Source organism: Colobus angolensis, unplaced genomic scaffold (assembly GCF_000951035.1).
Source record: "Colobus angolensis palliatus isolate OR3802 unplaced genomic scaffold, Cang.pa_1.0 Scaffold131, whole genome shotgun sequence".
Taxonomy (NCBI): domain Eukaryota; kingdom Metazoa; phylum Chordata; class Mammalia; order Primates; family Cercopithecidae; genus Colobus; species Colobus angolensis.
This window is the reverse complement of record NW_012114364.1, coordinates 8,175,395-8,184,152: the sequence shown is the minus strand read 5'-3', so window position 1 is coordinate 8,184,152 and position 8,758 is coordinate 8,175,395. Positions and strand designations below refer to the sequence as shown.

Here is an 8,758-nt window from a genome sequence, read left to right as displayed (position 1 = left end):
CCCCCCCCACCGCCCCCGCCCTCAGCGCTGCTGACACCAAGCCCGGCACTACCGGCAGCGGCGCAGGGAGCAGTGGCCCAGGCGGCCTCACATCGGCGGCGCCTGCCGGCGGGGACAAGAAGGTCATCGCAACGAAGGTTTTGGGAACAGTAAAATGGTGGTTCAATGTAAGGAACGGATATGGTTTCATCAACAGGAATGACACCAAGGAAGATGTATTTGTACACCAGACTGCCATAAAGAAGAATAACCCCAGGAAGTACCTTCACAGTGTAGGAGATGGAGAGACTGTGGAGTTTGATGTTGTTGAAAGAGAAAAGGGTGCGGAGGCAGCAAATGTTACAGGTCCTGGTGGTGTTCCAGTAGAAGGCAGTAAATATGCAGACCCTAACCATTATAGACGCTATCCACGTCGTAGGGGTCCTCCACGCAATTACCAGCAAAATTACCAGAATAGTGAGAGTGGGGAAAAGAAGGAGGGATCGGAGAGTGCTCCCCAAGGCCAGGCCCAACAACCCCGGCCCTACCGCAGGCGAAGGTTCCCACCTTACTACATGCGGAGACCCTATGGGCGTCGACCACAGTATTCCAACCCTCCCGTGCAGGAAGGAGTGATGGAGGGTGCTGAAAACCAGGGTGCAGGAGAACAAGGTAGACCAGTGAGGCAGAATATGTATCAGGGATATAGACCACGATTCCGCAGGGGCCCTTCGCGCCAAAGACAGCCTAGAGAGGACGGCAGTGAAGAAGATAAAGAAAATCAAGGAGATGAGACCCAAGGTCAGCAGCCACCTCAACGTGGGTACCGCCGCAACTTCAATTACGGACGCAGACGCCCAGAAAACCCTAAACCACAAGATGGCAAAGAGACAAAAGCAGCCGATCCACCAGCTGAGAATTCGTCCGCTCCGGAGTCTGAGCAGGGCAGGGCTGAGTAAATGCCGGCTTACCATCTCTACCATCATCCGGTTTAGTCATCCAACAAGAAGATACATGAAATTCCAGCAATAAGAAATGAACAAAAGATTGGAGTTGAAGACCTTAAGTGCTTGCTTTTTGCCTGTTGACCAGATAAATAGAACTATCTGCATTATCTATGCAGCATCAGGTTTTTATTATTTTTACCTAAAGACGTCTCTTTTTGGTAATAACAAACGTGTTTTTTTAAAAAGCCTGTTTTTTCTCAATACGCCTTTAAAGGTTTTTAAATTGTTTCATATCTGGTCAAGTTGAGATTTTTAAGCACTTCATTTTTAATTTGTAATAAAAGTTTACAACTTGATTTTTTTTTTTTAAAAAAAGTCAACAAACAGCAAGCACCTGTAAATAAAGGTCTTAAATAATTGTCTTTGTGTAAAAAAAAAAAAAAAAGACATCCCAATATGAATACTTTAGGAATCTTAATGCCCACCCCCTGCAAAAAAACCAACCAATTCAGGCCTAGCCTAGTAAGAAGATATTTTCTCCAATCCAAGATGAACATCACCCTCCGTCAGAATACTGACTTTTTAACAAAGAGATTTACAATAAGCTTATTCTTTGTGTTTATGGCAAATCATAACACCCATGTCTTCAAATGTGCTGGTTCCCTTAGATCTCTTCTCCCTCAAACCAGAGCACAACCATCCAGCATCTAAGCTATTTAAAGTAAGTCAAACAGTTTAGTACAGTTATTTTTCATATATACTCCTTAAGGTCATGATGAAGTCTAAATCTACATCTCCAGTATATCTGCAAGCCATTCCTTGACAGATAACAGGGAAACAAAGATACAATGAGAACTAATAAGGTATGATGTAAAGCAACCTAAGTGAAGATTTAGAAAAACAAATAATTCTCAAAAACAAATATACTCATCTCAACCCTGACTACTATAAACAAGGAAAAACATTTTTGTTGCTAAAAATAATAATTTGGCATGTTGGAGAGAAAAACTAAAATATCTCAGTTAATTACAAAGGTATATTCACTGCTTCTACTCACTCTTAGCTTTTCTTTCCTTGTGGACACACAGGTACATCACAGTTTCTCTTTCTTTTACTTAAAAAGGGTCATATGACTGGTTATGGCCAATGTGTCATGGGAAGAAATGGAACCAATGTGATAGTCTCAAGTGATCTCTTCCCTAGCCAGAACAACCACTTTAGCATTTACTGAGATGAAGTGATAGGATTGGCATAATCTGGACCAATGAGAAACAACATGGAAAATAGTTTGCTTGGAGAGTTACCAGGCTTGTAGTATACTTGGTATGAAAACCAAAAGTTTCATTTTTTGAGCCACTGAGATTGATGAGTTTTGTTTGTTTTTACTACAGCATATCTTTGCATACTGCGACCAAGAAAAGTTCACTCTAAAAAAGTGATTTGTTCTACATTTCCAAACATAAAAAACAATTAAAGTGGTTTCTCCAGTGGTTGCTCTTAAAGGTAAATTAAACCTTTCCACTGGCATCCTATAATATACCCTATGACTGCTTTTCTAGAAATTTATGTTGCTGTGGGTGAGAGATGATGTGAAGGGGTTTTCTGGGGTGTTAGTAACAGCATGTTTTATGACCTAGTTTTTATTTACACATGGGTGCATAAGTGGTGAAAATTATTCAGTGCTAATTACAAAGGTATATTCACTGTTAAAATCCGTCAGTCTTTATACTTACAATTTGAGTACCTTTCCAGATAAGTATTTTACTTTAATAAAAAGTTTATTTGAAAGGAAAGTAACTTTAAACCTCAAAATTATATTGCTGATTGGTTCATATTTGTTTCCAAGGTACACCTTCTCAAAATTATAAAATCTTTGATACCTGATGATAACAAATTATTTTCTTTAAATCTCCAAAGCTGTAGGTTCAATTTATTATTATAAAAATTCATAATATATTTTAGAGTAGCAGAACCAGAATAAATGAATAATACCTTATGTATTATGTCAACTGAATTAACTGGGTATTTCTTGAGACTTAGATAAAATCAACTCAAGCTTCCATTATGTTAATTCAGAGATCTGAGTATTCTGCAGAATTTCTGCAATGTTGGGGAATGGGGGTAGATTTGTGTCATTCTATTCTGGGCTTCTAATTCCAAATAATATCATCCTATAGCTCTTACAGTTTATATGACCTATGTGTCATCTCTTCAGAGATGCCTTCACAGAAACATAAAATTCATCCAGTTATTTAACTAGAACAAAACAAAATAACACATCAAACTCTCACAAGATATTTGATGATATGGTTTGGAGGTATGTCCCTGCCCAAATCTCATGTCAACTTTCAATTCCCAATGTTGGAGGAGGGGCCTAGTGGGAGGTGATTAGATTACGGGGTTGGATTTTCCATGAATGGCTTAACAGCATACCCCTGACCCCTTAGTACTATCTTCACATCGGTGAGGTATGGTCATTTAAAAGTATGTAGTTCCTCCTCTGTCCTCTCTCTGGCTCCTACCCCTGCCATGTGAGACACCTCACACCTATTTTGCCTTTTGACATAATTTTAAGTTTTCTGAGGCCTCCCCAAAAGCTGAGCAGATGCCATTATCATGTTTCTTGTATTGCCTGCAAAATCATGAACCAATTAAACCTATTTTCTTTATAAGTTACCCAGTCTCAGGTCTTTCTTGATAGCAATGCGAGAATAGACTAATACACTTGAGTGTGTAATAGATTGATCGAAGATTGAGTGAGGCTAGATAAAGAAGTGCATGTTAAATCAGTGTATATTATTTGAAATTTTTTTTTTCTTAAAATAACATTAGTGCATATCTGATTTCAATTCTGACACAAAGTGAAGAAAGGAGAAATCCTTACTCTCATCTTTATAAGAAAAAGTTGAACAAACTGAACACCAAATTTTCTTGAGCCCTGCATAGAATATAAATGCTGATTTTGGTTAATTATCCAAGATGAATGTGGCCAAGCTCAAGAGTGAGAAACTTTTGGGGTCTGCAGTCTTAGAAGGGAATAAGCTTTTGTGGATCTTAATTCTTCTGCATCTCAGGAAGATCTCCTCTTAAACTCTAGCAAAGAGAGAGTAACAGTATTTGTTGTGAAATACATCCAGAGTATTATTTCGAACAAAGGACTACTTCCTAGGTGGAGAGAATTTATTAGAATCTTATCCCATTAGGAGAGGGAATTCCTCCCTCTCTAACAACAGTTTCCCTTAACCCGCAGCTTTTTTGTCTCACGTAAGGAGAAAACAAGATATATCAATGAGGAAGCTCCTGTGAAGATCCCAGTCTAGAGATACAAGCCTACAAAATGTTTGAGATGTAATCATGAGATTGTAGAATGCTTCTTTTCTACATCTTACACTACACCAACAGAGCTACAATAAAACAGTAGATTATACCTGATAGTGCTGTAAGACACAGATTCTGTCGAAGGAAAAGTACTAGGGAAGTCCAAAATAAAGAGAGAATATAAAAAAGGAAACCATAGGCATTTGATGATTCTGGAACTTATAGCTACAGCAAGAATTAAACCTAGCCCAACTCCTAGCCAAATAAACACAAAACCTCACACTAAAGCTATTTTTATCTCAGTTCCCATTATCAACTACATCATATCAGGTGATCAAAAAAAAAAAAATTACAAGTGATGTCAAAGGCAAGAAAAAATGCAGTCTGAATATACAAAGCAAACATCACAACCAGACTCATACATGAGACAAATGCTGGAATCATAAGACAGGAAATATAAAATAACTATGACTAATATGTGAAGGGCTATGAAGGAAAAATAGACAACATAAAACAGATATGTGTTATCAGAAGAAAAATAATTCTCAAAACAATTTGAAAGGGAAATCTAGAAATCAAAAATACTGTAAGAGGAATGAAGAATCTTTGTATTATGCTCAACAATAAATAGGACACAATGGAACAAAGAGCCAGTGATATTGAAATTAGGTCAACAGCAACTTTTCAAATAAAATGCAAAGAGGAAAGAAATTTAATAAAAGATAATAGAATGTTCTAAATGTGGGATAATTTCAAAGTTTCAAAATATACATAATTGGAATACCAGAAAGAGAGATAGAAGAAAGTAGAAGCACTTGAAATATTAATGTCTGAGAAGTTTCCAGATTAACTGCAGACACCAAACCAGAGTTACAAAAAGCTCAGAAGACATCGTGCTGGATAAGTATTACATAAATTTTAAAAAAAGTCCAAAAAAGTACACCTAAGTATATCATATTTAAAATGTAGAAAACCTAAGGATAAAGAATAAAACATAAAAGCAGTCACAGAAGCATAAGCACCTTACCTGTACAAGTGCAAGAAAAATAACTACAATGGCCATAATATTAAAGAGCATGGACATCAGGACAATAGAGTGAGAAATTTAAGTATTCAAAGAACAATAACAGCCAGTAACCTAAAATCCTATATGAGGAAAAATTATCCTTCAAAAGTAAGAGAGAAACAGACATTCTGTGAAAGACATAAACCACAGGAACTCATCACTGTGAGGCCTTCCTTGCAGAAACTGTTAAAAGAAGTTCTTAGGCAGAAGACAACACCAGACAGAAGTTCAAGACAACAAAAAGAAAACAGATGTAATAAATGGAAGTAAAATAAAATCATTTATTTTTAAAATCTTAATTAGTATAAAAGAATAACTGTTTAAATAAATGGTAGTAATGTAACTGGGCAATATTAAGGTAAACACAGAACAATGTATTAGGATATCATAGGATGTGGATAAGGGATATGAATGGCAGGAATATCATAAGAGATGGGAGGGACAGGATATAATTTCTCATAAAGTATTTACACTATATGTAAAGTCATATAGTGTTATTTCAAGTTAAGTCAAGAACACTTAGAAATATAGTTTGGAAGAAGAGTAATGTAAGGCTAAAGCAATCAGAACAAAAAACCTAATAAATATTTGAATAAATATCTGTGAAAGTGAAAACAGAAAAACAATATAGAAAATAAAAATAAAAGCTGTTTTTTTAGAAAGATCAATAAAACTTACAAATCTCTAAAGAAGCTAACAAAGAAAAAAAGAGAAAAGATGCAAATTACCAATATAAACAATGAAAGAGGGGCAGGTAATCACTACTAAATATATGAATATTAAGAGGATACTCAATATAAACAAGTCTATACCTATGAATTTGATAACAGATTAAATGGACAAACTCTTTGAAAGACACGTAGTATCAAACTCATTCAAGGAAAAATAGATACTATGAGTGGGTCTATTATATATACATAAAATAATTTGAATCAATTATTAATCATCTTCATAAAAAGGAAACACTAGGCCCAGATTGTTTTTATAGTAAATTCTATCAAACATTTAATGAAGAAATAGTATCAATTCTCCATAAATTATTTCAGAAAATAGAAACAGTGATAATTGTTAACTTATTCAATGAGTTCAGAATTACCCTTAAACAAAATAAAGTCATTGCAAGAAAGAAATTCTGATATCTCTCTCATGAACATAGATGCAAAAGTCCTCAACAAAATATTAGCAAATCAAATATAACAATGTTTTAACAAAAGTTATACATTCAGACCTTGCTTAGGTAAGAAAGGATTGTTGATTCAATATCCAAATATGAATCTGTTTGATATAATACATCAAGGGGCTAAAAAATAAAAATCATGTATCATCATGACTTAGAAAAAATTCAACAGTACTCAGCACCCATACATGGTAACACTCTCTGCAAACTTAACACATAAACTTTCTCAACTTGAAAAGAAACATCTACTGAAAAACTTGACATGTAACTTTGGACTTACTAATGAGACATTAGACATTTTCCCTTTGTGACTGAGAACAAGGCAAAGATGTCCTTTCTCATTGAAGCTTTTTAATGTGTCGGAAGTCCTAGCAAGTACAATAAGACAAGAAATTAAAATAAAAGGTAGACTGATTGGAAAGGAGAACATAAAACTGTCTTTAGTAGCACAAGGCATAATTGTCTATGCAGAAAATCTCAAAACATTGACAAAAACATGAAATAAGGTTGTTGTATAGTAAGGTTGTAGAATACAAGGTTAATATGCAAAAGTGAATTGCCTTTTTTATACATCAACAATAAACAATTGGAACTTGAAATGTAAAAAAGAATGAAAATAACATAATTTAACATAGCTTCAAAACTAAATAATTAGGATTAAAGTAACAAATATATACACACAGAAATACATATGTGTGTGTATATATATATATATATATATATAGCTATTGGTTTCAAGTTGTATTCCAATGTGGTCAAGATATATATTTGGTGAAATATAAAACCTTTAAAATGTATTTTAAAATATTTTATAAATCCAGTCTATCGCTCAAGTACAAATGAAAATAAAGTATATTTTGAGGTTGTTGCCTGTAGGGTTCAATGAATGTCAAATAGGTCAAAGTTATTGACAATATTTATTAATATTCTACATTCTAAATATTTCTTTGTTCCAACAATTACCGCAAGATGGCTATTGACATCTCCATTTGTACTTATACATTTGTCTATTTCTCCTTTGAGTTCTCTCAGCTCTTACTGCACTTATTTTAAAGCTCTGTATTCAAGTGCCTAAACATTTATGGTTATTATGTCTTTCTAATTAATTGACTGTTTATCATTATGAAATATCCTACTTTATATCTTGTAATCACACTTTATAAATTCTATATTTAAGGTACTAGTCATTCCATATTTCTTTTCCTAGCCCTGTTTTCTCTCCTTTTTTCCTCTTTGTGTTCTGTTTAGTTAATGAACATGTTTTGTATAACAATTAAAGTCCTCTATTGAATTTTAAACTTTTTCTCCTTTGTTTTAGGATTTGATCTATGGATTGCAGGGGCATCCTTAGCTTATCAAAGTCTCTGTATAGATTTTTCTTACAACTTCACCTAAAGAGTATAATTCTGTTTTCCACCATGATATTTTGTATTATTTTTGTAACATATATTATATTTACACACTGTATTTAGTCTATTCTCACACTGTTATGAAGATATTACCCAAGACTTGGTAATTTATAAACAATGGAAGATTAATTGACTCACAGTTTTGCATGGCTGGGGAGGCCTCAGGAAACTTACAGTCATGGCAGAAAGGGAAGTAGGCACCTTCTTCACAAAGTGGTAGGAGATAGTGTTTGCATGTGAAGGAGGAACTGTGAAACACGTAAAACCATCAGATCTTGTGAGAACTCACTCACTATCATAAGAACAGAATGGGGGAAACCACCTCCGTGATCCAATCACCTCACTCCGTGGATACATGGGGATTACAGATCTCTCTCTTGACACGTGGGAGTCACAATTTGAGATGAGATTTGTATGGGGACACAGAACCAAACCATATCACATTAAATAACTCAGATGACAGTGTTTTAATATGTATCATACCACACAATTTTTAAGAAAGAAAAAGCACATTTAAAAATTTTAACCATATATTCACAATTTTTCATTTGTTCAACATTTCTTTATTTCATATCTTCTCTTATATTTGGTGTCATTTTTGTTTCATTTAATAACATCATTTCTAAGAGTGCAGGTGTACTATTGATACATTTTTATCAATTTTTCTTGATATGAAAATGTCTTTGTTTCTATTTGTTTAACAAATTACTTGTAGAATACAGAATAATTATCACTTTAATGCATTTTCTTGTCTGCTGGCCTCTATTTTTAAATTAAATATCAAATATAATTTATATAATTTTTCACTTTTACTTAATGTGTTATTTTTTTCCATGACTTGCTTTAGAGATTGCCTCTTTAC

At 34.2% G+C, this 8,758-nt stretch overlaps 1 pseudogene across 1 annotated transcript in view; it reads left to right on the top strand.

The window, feature by feature from the left end:
- The window catches only part of LOC105506116, a 3,742-nt pseudogene extending 2,406 nt beyond the window's left edge, over positions 1 to 1,336 (top strand). The window contains exon 2 of the transcript XR_001000872.1: positions 1 to 1,336. The product of XR_001000872.1 is annotated as a nuclease-sensitive element-binding protein 1 pseudogene (transcript).
- Positions 1,337 to 8,758: the final 7,422 nt, after the last annotated feature.